Here is a 21,013-nt window from a genome sequence, read left to right on the forward strand (position 1 = left end):
AGAAACAGGCGATGAGAACAGAGCAGCTGACGGCGTGCTCGGCAGCTGGGCCCCTGGGGTGCCAGCCAAACCGCCACTGCACTGCCGGCGGCGAGCAGCTCCGGCCCGCGTAGGCATCCTGCGAGGGACGGGGGCCGCACCCACTCCGCGAGCTGCCCGTCAGCCCTCCCAGGAAACATCATCATCTGGCCTCCCTGATCTGAAGCCCACGTTGCCTCTAACAATTGAGAAGGTAAGTGAAACGCCTGTATGTGCGCACACAGACCCGCACACACCAGAGGGCCACTGACACATTGATCGATCACCTAGTAAATAACCTGGAGAAGAAAATCCTCTACTGACGTTAGAGAAGTAGGATGTGCTGTATGGAATACACACACACACACACACACGTAACTCTGCAAAATCCACATGTCACACGCGCCTAAAGTTGGATCTCTTTCTATACGTAGACACAGAAGTGTATAGACTCAGCCCTCTCCATATAAATACGTACATGTGTTTATATAGCTCCAAGCCCCTGAAATAGAAATCTACATGCTTAGGTGAATCAGAGGTTTCAGAAGAGTCCAGACCCAGGTGCCCGTGCTCCAGACTAACCACACGCTGAGCCATTTTCTTTTCCTTAAGTAGCCTTCCCTTGGCTCAGCAAGTGCCCCTCCCACTCTGACGAGGGACTTCAGGGTGCACCTGCACAGTGCCCACTGGCCCCCGTCTCCAGCAGGAGGTTCCTGGGTGGCCTCTTTCCTCTGTCCTTGTCTAGGATCCCTGAGGAAAAGACAGCTCTCCTGGGGCCCCCAAGGGCACACTCAAGGGGCCCCACGCGGAGCACAGAGGAAATGGGAAGCAGACGACGCAAGGCCACGCCAGGGATGCCGCTCCCATCACGGGAAGAGCTTCACCGCAGACCAGGAGTGTTGGTGATCTTCGCCGCTGGCCAGCCTTGCCTGCTCTGGTGTCAGAGAAGCGTGTCAGGAACCAGGAAGGGACGGGAATGTCAAGCTGTCTCCTCTAACCCTGCTCTGATCCGGCTCTGCAGCTTCATTATACTCCTCGTTAAGAATTTCTTAATAACTACGAGGGAACTGCCTAGTAATTGTTCTAATTTTATAATACAAACACATTATTTGTCATATTAAATAGATAATACAGTCTCAGTTATATATTACGGTATATAGCATTCAATAACCTGATAACACCTTATGGAAAAACCCAAACGAACTTCTTGGCCAACCCAACACAACAGTGAATACGATCGTGGTCACCTCCCCAGGGGATGAATATTTTTGAGCGTGTTCTATACGAGGAGGCCCGCTGCGGGCCCCTCACCCTCCGCCTCGCTGAACCCTCACGCTGCCCTGTGAGGTGGGCACCACCTGCTCCTGGACAGGCCAGGAGGTGAAGGAGCTTCCTCGGGGTCCCCTGTTGGGACCCCCGCCGAGTCCATCCGCGTCAAGGGCCAGCTCTGCCAGAGCGCCTGGCTCCCCCCGGCTCAGCGCCAGCAACCCCTGACCTCTGGGGGAGGGGGCCTGGGAAGGTCTGCAGCCCGTGGCCTGAGGGCCTGTGCGCCCTTCCCCTCCTCGCCCACAAGTGCCCGGGCCTCCAACAGTTTTCCCTCCGCTTCCCGCTTCCTGGACCAGCTCCCCAGTGACCCCCAAGCCCAGTTATTCGGAGCCTGAACCCCTGGAGGCTCAACCGTTGACACAGTGCTCCAGCCTCCGTCACCCCATCTGGTACACATTACACACGCGGAAGATGGAAGAAAAACTAGAGTTTTTGAGTGCTCACTATGTGCCAATCACAGTGGCGACCGTCTCACATTCACGACTCATGCAGGGTGGGCAGGTCTCACGAGGCACAGCCAAGTCTGGACCCTGGGGCTCCTGACTCCCAGGGGCTCCTCCCTGCAGCCCCCAGAAGCAGTACCCTCAGGGGCACTGCCTCTGTCCTGCTGAGAAACGGGGTTACTTGCGACAACGTTTTAATCACAAGTCACCATAACTGTCAAAGAAAAGAAAGAGCGAGACTCTAATATACCTCCCAAACCCATCTGCAAAAGCTGGGCCGTAAAAGTTTCTGTTGGAAGGGATGTAAGTCACACAGGAAGGCTTTTTGGTCCGTCAATGAGCTGGGCAACCAGCTCACCCATCCATGCACAGAGGCACACAGCCATCTGTCCGTCCATTAGGCAGGCACTCTTTATCCTTTCCACCCACCAACAGTCCAGTCACTCCACTCTTCACCCATCCGCTCACCCAATGGTGCCTTGGCCCATCCAAGCATTTACCACGCAGCTGTGCACTCGTCTCCCCCCGCCCGAAGGCCCATCTACCTCTCCGAACATCACCTATCGAAGTCCTGTCACACACCAAGAACCATGGCAGCTACGGGAGCGCCAAGGTGAATAAGATATCCTCCCTCCTTCAGAGGAACTCTCAGTCGCAAAGAGGACCCCGGCACGTAAAAACAAACTGCGGAAGCTCCTCCATCCACACTTCTCACTTTACGAACATTGACGAGAATAAGGGAAGCTAAATAATGGAGAGAATGCACATCAGCTCAACCCCCAAACAACAGACGACGTAATGGGTCACTCACATGGTGTTACTTTGGGACAGGCTAGTGAACAGACTTTCAGGGGTCTGACCTGTTGGTAAGTAGAGGAACTTCCACACAACAACGTACTAAGTCCTAAAGGGAGGTAGGAACGAGGTACTGTGGGAGCTGGGAGCACATTGTACCAGGGTAAGAGAATACTGTACCTTATTTGAAATTGGCCTGATTCAAACCTAAGTCAGCGTGATTCAAAAGCTCATACCCGTCCCATGTTACCATCTGCTTTCAATAGGAACAGAAGCTCAGGCCCAAAGCAACTCAGAAAGTACAAATGCTGACCCCCAAATGCTACCAGCTGCTCCCCCATCTTGATTCCAGGCGCTGTGTGAGGGTAGCTCGAGACTTCCCTGGCAGTCCACTGGTTAATACTCCGCCTTCCGATGCAGGGGGTGTGGGTTCGATCCCTGGTCGGGGAGGTAAGATCCCATATGCCTCGCGGCCAAAAAACCAAAACATTAAAACAGAAGCAGGAGTGTCACAAATTCAATAAAAACTTTAAAAATGGTCCACATCAAAAAAAATCTCAAAAAAAAAAAAAAAAAAAAAGCGGCAGATTTCCTGAAAACGTGTCCTGGGAGGAAGGGCACCTGGGACGGCTCCGCAGAAGGTCCCCAGGCTCCGGTCTGGCCAGACACCACTGCTGGATCTCCAGAGGAAGCAGAGCAAGAGGGTCCTCGACACAGTAATGCAACCTGGGAAGCTTGGAGAGTGCCAGAAAACCGAATATGACCATTCAATGAGCAAACCAATCAGGAAACGAAAGGACTTCCTATAGACTTATTGGAAATATTCATACTTAATGATTTTGGAGCATATGTAGTGGCTGCAGAAAATAATTTTACTGTGAGATTTCTGGAGAGACTGTGCGGTGGCATCAGGAAGAGCTCTCCAAGGTCAGGAGGCTGCAAACAGTCCGGCCGCCCTCTGTGCATGTGAAGCGGGTGAAGGAGAGAGGATGCTGGTTTGGGTTACCAAGCACAGCCGGCATCCTGGAGGCCCTCCTGGGGGAGAACATGCTGCTGAGCGCCCAGGAAACAGAACACCTGGTCCCTGAGATCTGACCCCAAACCAGCACAAACCAAAGAAAACCCTACACTTCCTCCCCGGGCTCGGGCGCGCAGCTCCGCGCGGTTATAAGGGTTCCCACGTGCCCGCAGCAGCTCTGCTTGACAGCGGTGTGGCTTTGATTACTGAGACGAAAAAGTGAGTTCATCGTCCTTCACTGAACAGGTTGGGACACAATCTCTCAAAACGTGGGTGGACCCTGGGGGGAGGGATCCTCGGAGGCGAGGCAGCAGAGACACGGCTGTCCGCAGGCCCCCGCCCACACCCACCTTCCGAGCAGCTGTGAGAGCTGCTGCCCAGGCCACACGTGCTCTTAGTTCCAAAGCGTTCTCTGTGCCTTCTTTCCCAGGAATGGTTCCGACCTAGGCATCCTGTGGAATGTTCCGAGGTGACACTCCTGTCCCGTCAGCACCTCGAAGCGCCACCCTCCGTCCTGGGAAGGCCTGCCCGTCACAGCTGTGTGGTCAGCGAGCCCCACACTCAGTACCCACCAACAGAGCCCCCCGTGGCAGGAACGCGGATGGGCAGGGGCCTCTTCTGGGCAAAAGGAACACGCGGTCTTCCTGAGCAGCCTGGGTCCCCTGGGGTGAACAGCAGGGGGCAGTCTAGGGATCAGCGCACCGTCCCTCAGAAGCACCTTCCAAATCTCCTCCACTGCGGAGAGAGCTAAGAAGGCGTCCCTGGGCTTCCCTCCTGATCTTCACCACGGGCCGTGGATTCCGTGACTCAGGAGTCTGTCTGCCCCACCATTAGGAGAGCTGGGACAAAAGGGACAGACCCTGGTTAACGCTGAGCACAAGGCAGGGGCTCACGGAACGCCTGCTGAATCAACGGGCGAGCACACAGATGAATGAACAGCGAGCAAATGAACGGGGCGCCAACCACTGGTCTCCCCAAGGGTGCAAGTCAGTTCTAAAGCCGTGGCGCTGGGACTGCTTCCTCCGGGTCAGCAACGGTCAGGAACAGGAGGAGGCAGGGCCGGCCCAAGGGGCGAGGAGCAGACCTGGAGAACAGCTAAGCGTGGAGCATGGGACTTGGCATAGAGCGCTGACGCTGGGGACCCGGGGCAGAGCCTGGGGACAGGCGCCCTCAGTGGTTAGGGCACGTGGTGGCAAGGTGATGGCCAGCTGACAGCGGTAACCTTCAAGAGGAGGCAGAGGGGTCTTGTTTTGGTTTTCTTATTTTTACTTGTAAATAAATATGGAGATGTTTAATATTTTAATATTATATATGCCACCTAATTATTGTAATTATATGTAATTATTACATATATACAGATTATATACAACTATACAATGAATATGCAAAATATGCAGATATTCTTTGGGGTTTTGTTTTGAATTTTTGTTTTGTTTTAATTCTCAGGGCAAATGGTCTCACTGCAATAAAACAATATAAACAAGGACAATGAACGCATCTGACCACGCTGTGTCTTTGAGCGTTCTGGGGTGGAAGGCTCATCACTTTCTACCAGCTTATCAGATCCTTGGAGGGCTTTGTGAGGCTCACTGTGCTCAGAAATCTCTGCAGGCTGAGCTCTTCCAACACCTGAAAAGTCTCTCCACGCTCCTGACGACTGTGGAGCATCCAACACCGAAATCATCTCTTTCTCTTCGAGTCAGACTCGACAGGGCTGGCTCTGCTCCGCGGAGCCTCAGATCTCAGACGCCGCCGTTAATGACGTTTCTAGTTCCAGAAAGAAGCTAGGAGCTCAGTGCAGTCCAGGCCTGGCTGGGGTCCCGTTCCATCTGGGCAGTGACTCGACCCTCAGCGACCTGGGCTGTGCCCAGGTGCGAGTGCTCCTGGCGCACCTTCCCTTGGCAGTGGGGAGGATGTGTGGGAGCACCTGGCACAGCGGCCGGCGTACAGGATGCCCCTGGTAAAGGGTAGCCTAGCCAGTCACCAAGACTCAAACCTGGCTCCTCCACTTCCCGGCTGTGTGGCTCTGGAAGAGGAACGTAACCTCTCTGAGCCTCGGGGGGATGAGAGTCACAGGGATCACAGCAGCACCTTCACAAGGAGGGCTCAGCATAATCCCCAGCACATAGTCAGGTCGGAACAAACGCTGCTCTAATGAACTGCTCTCTCCTTTCTCTCTCCTGCTCAAATCTCTCAGAAGACTCGTTGGCAGTGGTGGGTCTTGAAAGAGCCCAGCAAAGGGGGCACCAAGTGGGCACTGAGGCCGGTGCTGGGCACCCTGGGACCCTCACTGGGAAGCACGCTGGCCTGCCCCTTCCCCCTGCAAATCACACCGACCTGGTTCCCCCCCTTGCCAGCGGGGCCCCCGGGCTCTGGATAGGCTACCTGGCTCCTTCTCTGGGTGATAATCATCTTCAGATGCAGCTGGCATGGTGTTCTGAGGTAGGAGCGTCAATTATTAAACCATTATTTGTTCATGTCTCCGGGAGGCGGGAGACTTTGCCTCCTCCACAAACATGCCTGGAAGACCACTGGGCCTAGCTGGTTACCCTGTAACCAGGAGCTGGGCCGCTGATCAAAAGACAGACAAACAAACAAACAATCAGGCCCAGAGATTCTGAATCGGGACCATGAAGCCACTGGGCGCGGAGGTGAGCAGACAGCGGTTCAGTACTGGTTCTCCTCGGAACCCGGGAAGCAGGTGCTGGACCTTCCAGGCCTGAGAATCCTGCTGAGAATCCCAAGCTGTGACTGCAGGGCCCCTGGGTCACCGGGTGGCCAGCCTCGGCTCTGGGGCCCTGGCGGGGTCTGCATCCCAGCTCCAGTGCCTCGCCAAGTCTTGTCACTTCCCTGAGCCTCGGATCTGGCAGCTTCAAATGACAGTGGCGTCCTCGAAGCTGCGAGTCCCGTGGGGATCCAGGACGGTGAAGGGCAGGGTCCCCAGCTCGGCTTATCCGAATCATCATGTTGGCTGTCCGTTACACACGCAGACTTGGGCTCTGCTCCTGACCTTCTAAATAAGGAGCCTTAGGAGACAGGGGGTCGGTGATTCTGAACTGGCCAACCCAGTACCTTGCACCCTCCCTGCGGGAATGGCTGATGAGAAGCCCCGTCGGGTGTGGGGTACCCAGAAGCTGCCCTGAAAACAGTACTCTCCTCCTGGAAGGCCCAGCTTGACCCTGTGCCTTGGGGCCACCAGCTGATGCACGGTTTATACAGCCTGTAAGACGGGCAATTCCCTCGGGTGACCTCCAAGCATCCCCTGCACATCACCGGGCCCAGCCAGCACAGCCTCCTACAGAACCAGAGAACTGGGAGGCGGTGTGCTTGGTGGAAGCGCAACAGAACTGGGTCCAAACACGCTGTCTGACTTGACCCCAGCTCCCCAAGTCCCCGTCCTTCAGTCTTTTCACCAGTAACATGGGAATGGTTTCTCCATCTCCCTGGGTTACATCAAAGATGAAACAAGACAGTGTCTACGAGGAGTAGTGACTCAGTTCAGACTCAGAACATGCAGTGGCCCCTTCCCTCTCTCAGCGGTGACCTCATCCGTCCTCACTCCAACGTGGGAATCCCTTCCACCATACCCTTGGCACCATAAAGATTTGGGACTTTGGGGAGGTCTGTGGGAAGAGGGGCGTGCAGACACTGGGCAGGGCTGCAGATCGGGTTGGCGGGGGGTGGGGAGGAGTCTTACCTTGGGGGCAGCTATGTGCCTAGAGCCTCATCTCAACGTGCCTTTTCCAATAGCCACCTCTACCTGGAACGTTCTCAGGACCAACGCCAAGCCTCCCAGGGGCCTGTGTCCCAAAGCCATCTCTGCTCCCCCAGGAGACAGACCTCAGAGAGCCCTGGGCACCCCCCTCCCTCCTCTGCCCCCCAGCTCTGGGACCAGGAGGCAGGGAAGTGACCCACAACTCCTGACGGCAGCCTGAGCTCTAGCAAGAGAGGCTGTGCAGCCAGGGCTCCTCCCGAGGCTCACCTCGGCCTCCCCAGGGCTCCCCTGTAACGCGGGCCAACAGCAAAGCACCAGACTTGGGGGTGGGGGGCGGGCGGGCTTGTTTTCTCAACAGCGACCGCATTAACTGTGTCTGAGCACGGTCTCCATTTGTAAATGTGACAGGCTTGCTTTCAGAATTAATTTCTTCCCGTGTCAAAACCTGGCCCAAAAGGACTGACGGAGGAAAGGGGAGGTGGCTGAGGGAAAGCGCAGGCAAAGCCGGCCCGGGTGGAAGAGAGCGCCGTCATCCACTCACGCATTCATCCGGCTGTTCATTCACTCATCTTTCACTCAGATGTTCTCCGAGTACCGTCACGGATCTGGCGCGGTGCTCGGCGGCGTGGGGTCACAAATGACTCAGCCACACCCCTGCTCTCCAGGAGGGCTTGCAGTCTTCGAGAGGAAGTGGGAAGGGCAGTGGAAAGTCAGTCAAGATGCTCTGGAACCCAGGGTAGGGGCAGCCAGCTAAGATGGGGATGCGGTGCCTGTGCTGCGTTTTCAAAGAAGAGCAGGAAGGCGCACAGGGCACTCCGGGCAGAAGGAAAGGGCACGGAGGGGTGATCGCCCGAGGTTTCGGACACAGGTCAGCGTGGCAGAGGGGCGAGGCCAGAGGCCAGCAGGGGTGACCGGGCCTGGCAGGCCCTGCTGGGGAGGAGTCTATATTCTGAGCACAACGGGCCCAGCGGGCATCTGAAGCTGCCGGGACCTTAGCCACGGAAGAGGGTGAGAAACACCACCGCTGCCCGTGTCTCCACAGAGAACTCACACACAACCTCAGACGGCATCCTGACCGTGGCCCTAAGGGATGGTGCCCACTTTCCTCCATTTGCCAGGTGAGGAGACTGAAGGCCACACGGTGGGCGAGCCGGGCAGCAGGGACCCCAACCTGCCGGCCGATGCCCGTCCAGGGCCACACACGGCGACAGGCCAGCCAGGGAAGCCACGGGGCCTGCCGGCCGCTCCCCGCAAGAGTCAGGAGCCGGCATGGGGTCCCTTCGGCTGGCTGCTACCTCCCAGGCAGAGGTGAAGCCCTTCTCCCACCAGGAAACACTGCCGTGGGGTCGTGGGCTTCTCCCCAGCAGCTGCCACGAAGCCCGCGGCGGGTGGAGGGAGCAGGAGACAAAGGCACCAGGGACCCAAGTGGCCTGGCCCGTGGACCCACCCGCCTTTCAAACGTCATCGACCGGCCACTGAACAGGCAGCTGTCCTGAGGACAGGAGGCCTTGCCGCTGAGGAGAACGGCTCGAAAGAAGGCTACTTTTAAGTGAATCCACTTACAAATGGGACCAAATTGTCACGGCAAATAGTGAAAATAAGGTAAAACTGAGGCTTTACTTTGGAAATAAAATGAAAAGAAGTATGAAAACAAGTTCATTTTAGGTTATACTTAATACAACCCAGGTTATATTTGCCAGAGGTACTAAGTCTTTGAAAGAGCAAAGAGAGAGTCAAGCTGGGATCGTCTTTTCCTGTCCTTTTCTGAGAGCGCGCATGAGAGCACAGCGTGCCCGCTGTTTCACTCCACGCAGCAGCGGCAGCACAGGAGGGTCATTTCCGTGCACCTCCTGGAGAGCCCCGCGCTGGCCCACTCGCCCCCTACCCTTAGCTCTCAGCTCTGCCCCCAGGTCCTCCTCGGCCCAGGGCTCGGGGTCCAAAGGAGGCTCTCCTGGATCATTGCACCAACGTCAGGAAATGCTGCACCTTCTCCAAGATTTGCGATGGACTCTGCCGTCGCTCTTCATTTTCTCTGCGCTGTCCTGTCAGGTGTCATGGACAGCAGGCAGCCGGGCGGGGGCAGGGACTCCACAGCGGGAGACAAGTGCCCATGTGGGGTGGGGGAGGGGGTACGGGGGAACCCACTGTACTGAGGTCAGCCCGTTCGTGTGACCTCTGGGACACCCCTGTATCTGCAGGGCCTGGACGCTGAACAGTCAGGAAGATCAGTGGTCTTGCCAAGGCCAGAGCCAGCCGGCGGAGCCGAGACCCGGGGGCGGGAACGCCGGGCACCCAGCCTGCACCTCCATCACCCCGCACCCTCGGCCCGCGGACCCGCCTCACCAGCCCACCCAGGCCCTGCTCATCCTGCCGCCTCGGGCTAGAAAGCTTTCCCTCTGCATTCGCGGGCTGATATCCTCTTGCTACTTTCAGGCCTCTCTCACACGCCACTTCTTCCACGCGTTCTCCCTGCTCAGCCCCACACAAGGCACTGCTCCGTGTTCTCAGCACCGCATGAGAACCCCCGGGTCGGGAGCTTCTCCCCCACCCCGTGCCCCGATCGCCGGCCCGAGTCAAACTCAAGAGGTGACGCTAACTTGAACCGACGCCCAGGTGGCCCACGCGGCCGTGTGGCCTGACGTCCGAGCCCTGGCTCGGGGCTCACAGGCGCCTTCAGCCGCCGCCTCCCCATCATCAAGCCCGTCCTGCGCTTCCAGTTTTAGAAGCAGCCATCAATGCTGTCCACCGTCCCCATGACCCACAGGGACATTTAGTGGAAAGCAGGGCTTTCTACTGCTTACTAAGCAAAGCTGGATTTCTGCATAATAAAGTTCACGCTTCCAGAAATAGAAAAGGCATGTGGGTGATAACGTGCCATAGCTTCAGAAAGCAGGGAAATTAATGCTTCCTCCTAATGACAGCTTGGCAGGTTCCGCGTCTGAGAAAGAGAATGACCGAGGGCGATTCTGCTCCCCGGCCGGTGGCAGTGCTGCCTGTGGCGGTCAGCCTCGCGCCCACAGGAAGGGTCCTGATGCCAGCACCGCCCCCAGGCAGCCAGCAAGACGCGTGGGACGGAGGGGAGCCCAGCCAGGGCCTGGGCCTGGGACCCAGAGGACACGGGGGACACGTGTGCGGGATGCGTTCCCAGAGCTCATGCAGGGAGCTCTGAGGTCCGCGGCGGGAGGGGGTGACAGCTGAGCTGCGCCCTGAAGGACGGACTAAGTTTTCCAGGTAGAGCAAAGGGAGGCGGGAGGGGACCCCGCGTCAGTGCTCTCAGTAGACACCCCGCCCCCCGTAGGGCCACAAAACCCTCTGAAAATCTGACGAAAACTACAGACCCCGTTCCCAGAGAAACGAATCCCCACATACAGTGCGTGTAATTTTGCACCGTTTGAGGACAGCTCACCGCCAGCTCGCGGCTGACACACTTGCTCAGTGGAACATGAGCAGCTGAGGACAAAGCCTTTTGCGATCCCTGTGCCTCCAGCGTCTAGGCCAGCGCCTGGTGCACGCCGCAGCGCTGAACAGATGCTTGCTGAGTGAACAAACAACCGAATCGGTGACACTGCCGACGGCCCGCTAGCTGTGCATGGGCATTGACCGAGCACACACGGGCTTGAGAGAAAGGTCCGCGTCTTCCTTGAGCGCAGAACAAGCTCCTGAACCGCCCTCCCTGCAGACCCAGGTCCCGGTGAGACTGTCACAGGCTCCCAGGAGTGGGGGAGGCAACGTGGCCCAGGCAGCCAGCTTGCTCCTGTGCCAGGCGCTTGGGTGGCCCGACGACGCTCCGCCACGGGCCTCTGTGCTTCAGGAGAGTGGCCGCCCCAGCTCTACTCGCACAAAAGGCCAGCGTGGGGCCGGGGCTGGGGGCGCCGGGGGAGGACGCCCAGGGTGAAATGCAGGCTGCGACATTCTCCCTGTGGGTTCTCAAAAGCTCCAATGGATTTTTAACAAAACTCAGCCAAGGTAATTCAAACCAATCTACCCCGCACGACATACTGCCAACAGAACACGATGTCAACTCAGGGCAACCCTGCCTTCCCCACCCCTGGCCGGTCTTTCACTTCACAAACATCAGGGCGACCTCTGAGCTCCAGTTTTCTATAGCTGTCCCCACGCCCAGAAGACCCCGTGCTTCCAAGTCTGCAGTGAGCCTTCCAGTGCCCGGGCTGCCCGTTACACCCGGAAGCACCAGGTCCCCCGTCAGCCCCGGGCCCCGACTTGCACTTCAGAAACCACGGACAGTGACAGTCTGTGTCCAGAGCCACAGGCGTCGCAGAGAGGGGTTGGGAGCCAAATGACAGGGGGGATTCTGACCTCAGGAAGATTACGTTGGAGGATGAAACACCCACATGAGTAACTACCACCCAAAATGAAAGATGTCGGGCTCTCAGGGGGAGGGGTAAGGTGCTGTGAGCAGGAACCACGAAACCACCCGGGAGGAGCCTGGTGCACAGAACACCTGCATGACGGGCGCAGGGACAGGAAGAGAGGGGCCCACAGAGCACGGCACCGCCTTGTCATCCCAGCGCTCTGGGGCACGTGTCCACTGAGACCCCTCCCCCTCCTCCGGGCTTTTGTCATCAGCTCGCCGCTTCCCTAGTCCCTTCTGCCCACACCTGCTCGGTGCTCCATCTTGGAGCCCCATACCTGGGCTGACCTCTGTCCTCGGAACCACACGTCCACCCGCCTGCTCAATGCCAGCTGTGTCCCGGTCTCCCTGACTGTAAACACCGCTGAGAAGTCTGCACTGACCTGTCTGTATTCCCCCTAAGGTTTCAGGTTTGGGGAAGAAGGAGAATTGGGAACTGGAGGCACGGATGTTCACAGCCCCCTGGAAACACAATCCAGGGCGAACTCCTCTGCGCCAGGCCCTCCGCCCGCTCCCTGGTCCTTCCCGGCCCCGCCCATGCACTCCTGGCAGCTTGGATGGACGGCGAAGAAGCTTCTGTCTGTCAGGCGTGGCACTCAACAGCCTCGGCTCCCGCTGGGACCGCCTCCCTCCCCCTTCCCTACATTATCCTCCCTCCTGAAATGGAATCCTCCCCTTTCTTGACCACATCCCTCCCTCCCTCCCTCTCCTCCTCCTGCATTAATTCAGCGTATACGTCATGAGTTCTGACTGCGGCCAAGCTCCTTCCGTGCCCTGTACTACAGGTAAACTCTTCCGTACCCCTCAAACTTCCAGCACCCACGACACCGCCCCAATCCTATCCTGTGACATGATCTCCCCTCCTGTTTCACAAGGAAAACAGACCACAAGTGGGACCCCTGTGTCTTCCTGCTACGAAACATACGCCCCACCACATCTGGACTCTCCAGGTGCCTCAGCACCTGCTGAGGTGGGGGCTTGGCCTCCTCCCACCCAGCCAGTTGGAGAAGGGTAGCAACCAGCCCCCTGGTCCAGGCTGCAGGGGCTGCTGCTCGCCCGTCTCCAGCTGCCCCTCAGCGTCCGGGCTCCAGGCACACGGCCCCATGGAAAGCGCACCCGACCTTGGCACACCGTATCCTTAGGCCCGCACTGCTCCCCGCCTCTTCTTATCTCTGCCCAGACGTTACCTCCTCCAGCCCCCTCCCCAGGAAACCCAGCCCCTACTGCCTTCCCGCCCTGCTCCATGATCGCCCACAGGCCTTGGTGCCATCGCACTGCCGAGCTACGTGAGTGACAGGCAGGTAAGTGAGGGTCTGTCTCTCCACAAGAGGGGCAGCTCCCCGAAGCCAGGCTCTGAGCCTCTCCTGTGCCTTGCCGTGTCCCGAGCACACGGAGGTTCCAACAGTCCTCACGACACGCTCAAGGTCCTCTGCTAGGCCGGGACATGAGCTCAGGACACCTGAGGCCCAGCTCCTTCCATCACGCCAGGCTACACCCACGGCCTTCAGCGTCTCCTACCAGCCCACGCCCCCGGACCCCATTCCAGGCCCAGAGCTGGGTTCACAGTATGCGCCCAGAAAGCGACTGCTGACTGATGCAGTCCCTGGCACGGCGGGTGGCCTCTCTCCAGGCCTCTGGCAGAGCCGCAGGTTCCTGCTGTGGGGTCTGCCCCCCACCTGGCCCCCCCCCCGTTTAGAGCTGCTTCTTGACAAGGCTGCAATAAGATAAACACCACAGCCTGCAGATCCCGGGAACCACGTGGCTACGGCAGAGTGGGCATCTTGCAGGCTGGCAGGAAGTGGCTCTCTGGCACCTTCCCACGGCTGCACTCCTGTACTTCCTGTCAAGCCACATATGCTGTCAGGAAGAGCTGGTTTCCACGCATGCCTGGAGTGGCTGCTTCTGCCCACTCCAAACTAGAGGAGGGGATGTGCTTTGGGTCCTATGGGACCTACACGCTGGGGATTGTGAGCAGATGCTCTGAGCCTCTGAGCCCCGGCCTCCTCTGTGATAGAGAGAAGCGATCGCGTCTACTTCGCTGCCCCGCCCTCGGCTGCCTTGTTATGATGGAATTTTGCCCCACCCTCGAGAAATCAGGGTTCTTCCGCAAGAACCAGCGTGCTTTGGGTGGACAGGGGTGAAACACCTGCAGGAAGTGGTCGGCTCTTAACAAAAGGGGCCGTAAAGCCTCGTTCGAGTGTGTATTTATCATTAGGTTCCCAGGGGCTCTCGACACGATGGCTAAGCTCGGCCGATCTGTTTGTTCGATACGGCTCACTATTGTTGAGAAGGTAACGCACCACACTCTCCTGCTCGACAGATGCTGGGGATACATTGTGTCATTTAACCTTCCGCTCAGTCACATAAACTGGGACTGTGGTCCCTTTACAGATCCAGAGACTAAGGTTCTGCAAGGAAAAGCATCGGACCCAAGGAGGAGGAGGACCCAGGGCACACGGCCCCGAAGCCCATGCTCTTCCTGATCTGCTGTGATTTTGGCAGACAGGGCGGTGCCCTGCATTTTTCTATTCCACCAGGATCTTTACATTTTCCCCCACCAAGGGAGATCTGGTGAACTCGTTTCAAGCTAAGGGGCCGATCCTCTGACAAAACTGACATCTCCAAGAGTGAAGGTCACTCGGCTGGTTTCTTCCAGCTGTTGGACTGGATCAACCGTCCGGTGACGAATCACCAGGCAAGGCCTCGGGGAGAAGGATGTTGTCAGGAGCCGCCTGGAAAAGGTCAGCAGCTGAGTCTTTGAAGCTGCCTTGTCAGGCTCAAGGTCTGGCTTCAAAGTGGCCCGAAGGCCAGCACCTTTTAAAGGACAGCTTCCTTTGTCGATTCCTCAAATGGGAAGGAGTTATTTTCCCCCAAAACCTCTTAGCACTGCAGCCCAAGCTGACCCACATTTGCTTCCAGACCTCTTCTCCTTCCTAAGAAATTAGCTTAATTTCACACACTCTCCCTTAAGCATCTGCTCTGTGCTCACTTAGCACGTTCCGAATAACGTGGGTAAGACACAAAAATGGCGGGTAAAGTAGAGCGAGGCCAATAGCCCTGTCTGGTGGTGGCTGAGGGAGAGGGACAGACCAGAAGGAGGCGAACCTGGTTCTGGTCCTGCAAACACAGGACCCCATGCGGGAGGCCAGGTGACCTGGGAGGCCCCATCCACATCCATGCTCCCATGAGCTCTCCCCTTGAGGGCATCACCTCAGTCACGGCCCATGCACTCGGGACCTCACTCCACCCTCAGCCCGGCCCGGGGAAGGACTGTCGGAGGGAGGAGGGAGTGGGCACTCAGGGGCAGAATCACTTATCCAAGGTCACGCAGGCCCACAACTGAAGCCAGAGCTCCTGTGTCCGGACACGTGCCCATCACCGTTGACGGCTCCTGGGCTGCGGTGGCACTGGCTCAGACACCAGCGCCCGTGGGCCACGTGGACTGGAGGGAGACCCAGTCAGGCCGCCTGACCTGCCCGGCCTGCGGTCCGCTCGGCTGTACGGAGGGACCGGTGGACAGCTCCGGGCGAGGCCGTGGAGGCAGTCGGTGTGGGGCATCCAGCTGTCCCACCACCAGGGAAAGGCACTTCTATCTCTTTGCTGGCCGATGGACAGGGTACGAGGAGTGCTGGGATGGTGAGCCCGGGGCCCGGATCCGGCCCTACTTCCTGACGCTTGATCTTGGGCGAGTTGTCAGAACCATGAGCTGTTTCTCCACCCACCAAAGGGAAATGCCTGTGCCCCTGGGTGGTCCCCAAATGCCAGGCCTCGAGCACACGGGGAAGGCCAGTGCCTGCTCCCTCCCACCCTCCGCCTCCTGACCACCCCACCCATCGGGGAGGACCAAACTCTGCGTGACCCCACCGTCCCTTCGGCCTCCTGAGATGCAACCACGTGCGGAGTGGCCCCTTCTTCCCGCCCGGCCTTCCTTCCACAGTCGGGTGTGCTGAGCAGACCTAACTCAGTCTGATCTGGGCTGGGACGCCTCCAAGCAGGGACAGGCTGCCAGGGGCCTCCCCCGCTGGCAGCGCCAGCAGCACGGAAGCCGGCAGCACAGGTCTAGGGCCCCTCCTCTGGCCGGGAAGCCAGAAGCCTCACCTGAAGCCTAGACCTTTATCTCAGCAGACACTTCCAAAAACACAGATAAAAGGTCATTTGGCTCCTCTTCTCCACGAGAAAAAGCCACAGGAATTGGCTGAATTTAATGCAAAGTGGGAGAATAAATAAATGAGATGCTTTCCAAGGTCCCTTTCAGCTCTTGCTGAGACCTGGGCCCGGCCCAACGCCTGGAGTGCCAACCCAGTGAAGGCGGGCAGGGCAAGGCGCCGCTCCCCATTCAAGCCGATCCTTCATTCATGCCTCCCGCAGCAGGCCTGTTCTGAGTGGGCCCTCCACTGGCATGTCTAGGAAAGATGTTTTTGCCTTTGAGAAAGGCTGAGATGGCAAACCTGTCAACCTGGAGAAGGCCGAGGTACCCCACTCCACCACAACCACATGCACGCCGCATGCACTGGCTCATTTGCAGCTTTGGTTTGAATGCTGCAGCTAAAAATACGTGCGCCGCCAATGAGACAAGGAGGGGCCTGCCAGCACGGGCAGTGAGCAGCTTTCTCCCTGTGGCAGGCTGGAAACAGAATCCAGGATTTGGGGAAACAGCGACATTACCCAGGATTGCCGGGAAGCCCAGTAGTTCCCCACCAGGACTCAAGCATCAGAGGCCCTGGGGACAGCACTGCCTGCCAAGGGGGGTCGAAATGCCACCCAAGTCATCCATCCATCCAGGCACAGCCCCAGCAGGCCACACACAGCGCCCTGTCTGCATGGGGCACAGGGCTGGGATTTTAACTACTCAAGGACAGGCCTTAGTTTCCTAAAAGATGCCTTGTGGAGCCAAGGGAGAAAGGCGGGCTGACGTTTGTTACGGGTTGGCTGCTGGTCTTCACAGCCACCTCCCAGGCCTCAGGTCAAGACAGTCACTAGGGTCACGAAGCCGGGACTCCAGCCCAGGGCAGCTGCCTCCCAAGTCCACAGGGAGGTGGAGGCGAGTGGGCTGGAACCGCGGATCTCCTCCCTGGCTCCCCCCGCCTCCCGGCTCAGTGTGAAGACAGCCCAAGCATGCTGACCACTTACCTGCTCTTCTCTGGTGGAACTGGGCATCCCCCACCCCCCAAGTCCAGATCTTGGCAGGCGCCCTTACTCCCTCCCTGCAGAAGACACACTGCTGTCGCCAGGCCTGATGCCCAGGAACAAGGTCTCAGGGGAGCAGCTGCAGGGAGTGGATGAGCACAGCAGAGGCAGTCAGAGGCCTGGATTTGATGTCCTGGGCGCGACACCTTGGGCAAGTCACTTAGCCTGGCTGTGTGCCCCAGGGCTCTCCTCTGTAGAGCAGGGCCAGTGACGCTATCACCCCAGCAGGGCCTTTCCAAGGCTCTGATGCAACACGGACATGCAAGCACTTTGTAAACTGAAAACCCAGGTATGTACACCCTCCAGCATCTTCTCAAATGAATCAGGGGAAATAAGAAAAGCTGATCCTGTATCTGTACTCAAAGAGCTTCTATCCCAGATGCCGAGACAGAGAGTACTTTAAGAAGAATATAAGGCACCACCAGCTCAAGGGCGCAGAGCTGGCATGGCCAACATATACAGGAGCTCGGCGCATGCACACGGGCCGGCACTCGCTGCGTTTGTGCCAAGGATAGCCAGTGCAGGGGAAAGGTGACGTGGCCGGGCAGTAGGGGGACAGTTCCACAAGGGGACCGGAGCCTTGGAGGAAAAGCGGAGGAAAGACAGGCAAGGCTGCTTGGATGGGCCACCACGGGAGTGGACGTGACCCCCCCCGGGGACTCCCACAGCCCCCCCGGATGGGAAGCAGCCTGCGAGCTGCGAGGCACCCTGCGTGACGTGAGGAAGCCACGGGGTGAGTGGAGGGAGGAATCTGCACCCCAGATGCTGGTGTTCCGGCTTCGTCCCAGGTGACGCAGGCCGGCAGGACGAGCTGAGACAGGGAAGGGCCCCGCTATTAGGACACCTTTGGGCCGCAGCACAGAACGCGGTGACTGGAGGAGAAGGAGGAGGGGCGGGAAGAGCAGGAGGTGGCGGTGGGGTGGCGGTGGCGCAGGCAGCCCAGCAGGGAGGCCTCTGCCATGGACGGCAGAGGGTGAGGGACGGGGCTGGGATGTGGGGGAGGTGCTGGCCCCCAGCCAGCCTGGACCCGAGTCCGAGGGGAGCCCACAGCAGCCATGGCCACCCCGCCCAGCAGTGACGCGACCTATCAGGTAGGCGGCCTCCACCAGCCAGAGCTCTGAGCTGCCTCGGCTCCGATTAACAGAGCATCGAACACCAGGGTCTCAGCCAGGTCCTGTCTAACGGCCTTCGCTAGCCGTGCTCCCACAGCTCGACTGGCTGTAGACTCAGTCAGAAGACGCCTCCTCCTCCTGAGGGAGCTTCCCGGCCAGAAGCCCCAGGGGCTGGCTCGTCCAAGGAGCCGTTTCCTCAGCCGGCACCCGAGGCTCTTTGCTGTGCTGTCTGTCTTTGGACGAAGCATCAAGAAAAACAAGAGATCCCATTCACCGGTACAGTGAGTCCCAGCTGATCCACATCCAGACCCCCATTCCACGACTCTTCTCTCTAACCACAACTTATGTTTGAAAAGGGTGCAGCATCCAGAGAGCAAATTTCCTGCAAGATGGAAGCCCTAGGGGTTAAAGTTTTTATCTTGTAAAGAAACAATGGGAAAACTAGAGAAAGACTGAAACCTCCATCACTTGTTTTTACCATGTTGCATACCTTGAAATCACTTTCTTATTTAAGAAACGGAAAACACCTACAACAATGTGACAGAAGCTGAATCCTGTGGTCGATTCAAGCGCCGGCTCTGTGACTTTCTGGCCGGAGACCCACTGCTGTCTCTGCAGAGCCCCGTCGCCGGCTCTGTGAGGTGAGGGTCCTCCAGCTGCTCCAGGGGCCCCGGGGGGGCAAGGCAGATGGTGTTTGTAGGGCAGGTGGCAGAGGGCGTGCTGTGGGCAAGCCTTGCAGAGCTGTGAGCACCTCCAGCCTCACACAGTGGATCTTCCCACAGCACTGGAAAGATCCCCGATGCTCTTTTCCTGATCCTGGAGGTGAAATCTCAGCAAACAGAAGGGGCCTGGGACCACCCAGTCCAGCAGAACCCCCCCTTGCAGCCTGGATTGAGGTGGGTCACTTTCGCACCGGGGCTGTCCCACACACTGGGACAAAGTGCTTTATGTCAGCAGTTGTTCAATTGCAGTGAAGTGCCTGTCATTACATGAGCCAGCGGAGGGCCCGTGGGTACCAGCATCCTAGGACGCCGATCATCAACAGGTCCAGGAGCGACGGAGTAAGTGCTGCAGGAAACACGCGTGCGAGCTCTGCCTGGAAGCTCCCGTGAAACTCTGGGACTAAGAAGCTCACAGAGACCTGGACTTGACCTACATCTGCACTAATTAGCATCCATTCAAACCAGCCGTCTAGATTCTCCCGATTTCAGTTTTCACTGTGATTAGGAGAGAACTCAAGCAGGCCCAGCCCGAGGGGAGGCGCATCGTCACGATTAAGGCTCCTCGGTGCTGGGGATGACGAAGAGGTTTGAGAAGCTTCTCTCAGAACCCAGAACCAGAGGCACCTTTACGAACGGACAGAGATGTTTTCCCCAGTGGAAGTCTTCTGGCCCATCTATTTTTGTCCAGTAGGAACACACCCTTTCTCCCCAACAAGCCCATGAACTCCTTCAGGAAACGGACTTTTCTCATTCATTCTTTCATTCACAGAACAAACGTTTGTTGAAGGCTTACTGTTTATTTACCAGTCACTCAACAAGCATTTGCCTTGTGCCTCCTCTGGGTCCCATAAGGAACAGGCCCTGGAGACAGGGAGATGGACGTTAGCTTGGACCTCATCCCCGTGAGTTCATGGAGAATGAGAGACAGGCACAGACCCTCATAGGGGAATCGGAAAGAGCCACCATGGGGATGGAGGACAGAGGGGAGAACAGGGCCCGGAGAACAAGGACAGGGAACCAGCCAGGAAAGGGTGTGAAAAGACAGCAAGGAAGGGGGTGCCATGGGCAAAGGCAGGGCCTCATGTCAGGCACCCCTCCTGGAAAATTCAGTTCCAAGGCCACAGGGTGGGGGCAGGAGGGCCTGGGGGATGAGGGAGGGGTTGGGGGCAGGGGGGCATGGGGGCCAGGGAGGAGGTGAAGGGCATCTGCACAGCAGAGCCACCCCATGTGGGATCCGCCCCCGCAGTGTGAGAGGTTGACGTGCTGAGAGTGGGGGAGGGTTGGGGCAGAGATGGAAGACTGGTTACAGTGGGGGGATTGACAAATTGGTAATTACATTAGAGATAACAAAAGCCAATTTCTCAATGCCAAGGAAGTGAGGTACAACTGAGGATAGGGGACAAACCTGAAGGACCCTTGCCGTGTTGGTCTGGAAGTAGAGGTATCAGAGAGAACTGGTAGCTGTCAATACGTATAGAAAGAGATGTTGAGTGTGCGTGTGTGTATTTATAGTTATATGTACATGTATATTCCCTGGCTGTGTTCTCTGAGAAAGCCAGGGAGTAGCAACTCCCCCAGTAAGAATGACCATTCTCACATCTGCATCTTGGTTTCTAAATAATGATCTTCACTAAAGGGAACCAAGATTTCTTGGGGAAAATGGATGCTGTCGCAGCTGTAGTTCATGATGAATCTGGGACACCTAGTGCCAGAAAGCAAGGAAGTGTCCAGAGAACGATGGAGACGTGTCGAGAGGCACAGAAGTCGGCCTGAAAGAGCTCCCACTGTGCATCAAAATAAATAATGACAGTCACATACTTTAACACACTGAGTAAAAGAGGAAATGACGAATCCACTCAGAGTAAACGAACAAAGGAAAGTTTAAGGAGGAATCAGTATTTACAAAGTTTCAAAGCACCTTCCCACAGAATACTTAGTGATTACCAAGAGAAACAAAGGAACCTGATCACAGAGAAGGCTGGCGGACACCACCTTGTCAAGTGATCAAGGTGGCCACCACTGGTAGTGGAACAAACACAACTCACGAGCCATCTGAGAGGTGAAAGAAGGACACAGCACTGCCTCTGTGACTACTGACAGAGACACGGGTACTGAATCTAATTATGAGGACACATCACACAAATGCCCCAAGTTGAGGGGCACTCCACCAATGGCTGGTTGATAACATCTGGAAGCACCAAGGTAAAAAAAGTCAAAGAGAGACTGAGGAATTGTTGCAGACCGACTGAGACTAGAGACATGAAACAACTGAAGGCAACAGTGGTTCTGAACCACGTCTAGATCC

General features: G+C 57.4%; 1 protein-coding gene across 2 annotated transcripts in view; it reads right to left on the bottom strand.

Moving 5' to 3' along the window:
- TRAPPC9 (trafficking protein particle complex subunit 9) overlaps positions 1 to 21,013 on the bottom strand; it is a 535,221-nt gene that overhangs the window by 79,922 nt on the left and 434,286 nt on the right. The window lies entirely within an intron of this gene.

The sequence above is a fragment of the Eubalaena glacialis genome, chromosome 17 (genome assembly GCF_028564815.1).
Source record: "Eubalaena glacialis isolate mEubGla1 chromosome 17, mEubGla1.1.hap2.+ XY, whole genome shotgun sequence".
NCBI lineage: Eukaryota > Metazoa > Chordata > Mammalia > Artiodactyla > Balaenidae > Eubalaena > Eubalaena glacialis.